The sequence below is a fragment of the Montipora foliosa genome, chromosome 10 (genome assembly GCF_036669935.1).
Source record: "Montipora foliosa isolate CH-2021 chromosome 10, ASM3666993v2, whole genome shotgun sequence".
Lineage (NCBI taxonomy): Eukaryota > Metazoa > Cnidaria > Anthozoa > Scleractinia > Acroporidae > Montipora > Montipora foliosa.
The window spans coordinates 5,936,862-5,939,361 of NC_090878.1; the positions used below are offsets into that span (position 1 = coordinate 5,936,862).

General features: G+C 41.1%; 1 protein-coding gene across 3 annotated transcripts in view; it reads right to left on the reverse strand.

Moving 5' to 3' along the window:
* LOC137974331 (uncharacterized) overlaps nucleotides 1-2,500 on the reverse strand; it is a 62,808-nt gene that overhangs the window by 48,876 nt on the left and 11,432 nt on the right. The gene's annotated exons all lie outside the window — the stretch shown is intronic.

Here is a 2,500-nt window from a genome sequence, read left to right on the forward strand (position 1 = left end):
TCAAGGCAAACCATAAAGGAAAGTTCAAGCATTTCTTTGCCATACTTCACAAAGTAAATATAAACAAAAGTTCCTAAAAAATGACTTTTGAAAAAACATGACAAATCACTTTTTCAGTGCCAGAATACAATGGCCAACTGGACTGATGACTGATCTCTCATAAGGCATCATACAATTTTTGTCTCTCAATGCTGGACGGACAGTCACATGCTTGTAACATTATGGCCTGACAATGTGTTTTGGAACTGAAAGTTGGACCAAATTATGTTCGAACTTGAGATTCCGACATCACTATTCCTTTTTTTTTCGTGCCATTACCGGTACCCGTTTGTCAGTTGTTGCCATTTGTATTTGCATCACTCCCTTATTTTATGTCACCATTCCGTAATTACCGTTCAGGTTGCCGTTCGCAACTGAAAGGAGATAAAGACGTCTGTTTCAGTTCTCCGGATGTCAAGTGTGTTTGCTGTAAATTTAATTACATGCTAAGTGTTTCTCAGTATGTTATTAATTTATTAACTTCGTTAAAAAAAAAACGTGCAATTTCCTGGAGTCTGTCACCCTTCCAACAGAGAAACAAGAAAAAAAAGACCCTGCGGAATTTGTGTAAAGTCTAGATTTAGTATGCACAAGCCGTTGCTTGGAGACAGTCTCAAACCCAAGCCAAGTCTCAATCGCACTCCTGGATGCCATACTGATTTTCATACTGAAGGCTCCACTTTGACCTTTGCCTTGTCAAAAATATGATGTGCATGCTGCCTAAACCGGTTTGACCAGAGTGACTAGCCCAGAAACTTGGGATGCAGCGACTTAAAAGACTAGAGACGATTTTTGCAGAGCCTCTCTTTCTCACCCTGTGGTGAGTTTTAAAGAGCTTCTGCTCGCAGGGTGGAAGTCCGTCTTCAGCAACTGCATGTGAACTCGGCATCATTCTCAACAATCCAAACCCTTTGTTTACTTGGGCATTTTGACTTTGTTTGTAAATTTTCATTGAGTGCTTTGACTTCGTTTTCCAATGTTTTTTTTAAACTGAAGAATGAATGTGCCAAAGTTTGTTTACTACGGCTTTCATTCTTGCATCTTCCAATGCTTTCCAGCTTCACAAGTGTTTGAACTTTGTCAACACGAAGGAGGCGTGACTGTGATTTGACGACTGAGTCAATGCAGTCATGCCAGGAGACCCAGGGTAATAAAGAAAGTTTTGGTTGACTAACTACGGTCTGTCACCCGGCTAAGGGTCAGTTTGTTATCAACGGTCGAAGCCGTGGCCACTTTGGTGATAAAGCACCGCCTTCGCACTCTGTTTTGTTGCAATGTTCACCGCCTGACGTGCTAGCAGGACTGCTATTGCATTGATGGGTTGAGATGAAAGTTCAATCTTTGTCAATTGATTCTGATGTGAAATTGTGACCGTGGAAATATTTTATCCAGGAATACTTGACTCAAATTGGTGGCACCTGAGAATTTAGTCTCCAGCCTTGGGATTTTATTATTACCGTTGACAACCACGAAATTGAGAAATGGCTCAAATCGTGTCAGATCTGGAAAATAACCACACAGGAAGGAAGCTACAAGTATCCACGATTGCAATAAGGTTAAGCTTGAGATTTTTTTCACATAATTATCTTCTTAAACTTTTTATCGGGATTCTCATACAAATCCTTATATTTTGTCGGCCATGCTCACACTGAGGTTTGGGCACCTGTGATCTAACATGACCCGAAAGTGAAGAGCCATCGAGCCGCATACACTCATTCTTCTTGACTGGTGAGCCGCCGAGCCACTCAGCCACTGTATCTGGCATGACTCGTAAGAGATGAGCCATCCAGAAGCAAATATACTGTACATTCTCTTCAGTCTTGACTGGCGAGCCGCCGAGCCGCTCTTTCCAACATATAACCGTAAGTGGCCCTGTATTTTATAGTTTACCCGATCATTTTACGCATAATTAACGTCTGTTGACCAAAAACCACCCAAATTACCAATTTTTGGGTGTTTCGACAGGTACCGGAAATCAATGTGTTTTTGGTCACTTGGGGTAAGTCTTTATTTGGAGTTGTTTTTCGACGAAACATTCATCCCAGACGATGAAATAATACGCCGGACATGTAATTAAGGTAAATACATGTATGTAAGATTTGGAGCGAAAACAAGCGAATATTTTGAGAGATAACAAAATACTGTGCGATGACAGGTACCGATGACAGTACCACGAGGCGAAATGTCACTCGGCCACGGACGTTTATAAGAAAATATTCTCACCTTTTCAGCGATTTCAAGGCTTGGAATTCCATCCAATGAACCAAAATCCTTTTCTTTATCCTTTCCGGTGTATTTAGTGTTAAATTTAGGTTCAAAAACTTTAATAAAGCCGCGACGTGACCGCGGCTTCAAATGACCTGACATGTAGGCGTAATAAAAGCTACAAAGAGGATATTTTCAGGGAAACTGGGGCCATATCTCCCCAGTAAACCGGTTACAAGAGAATGAAGGTGTAGTT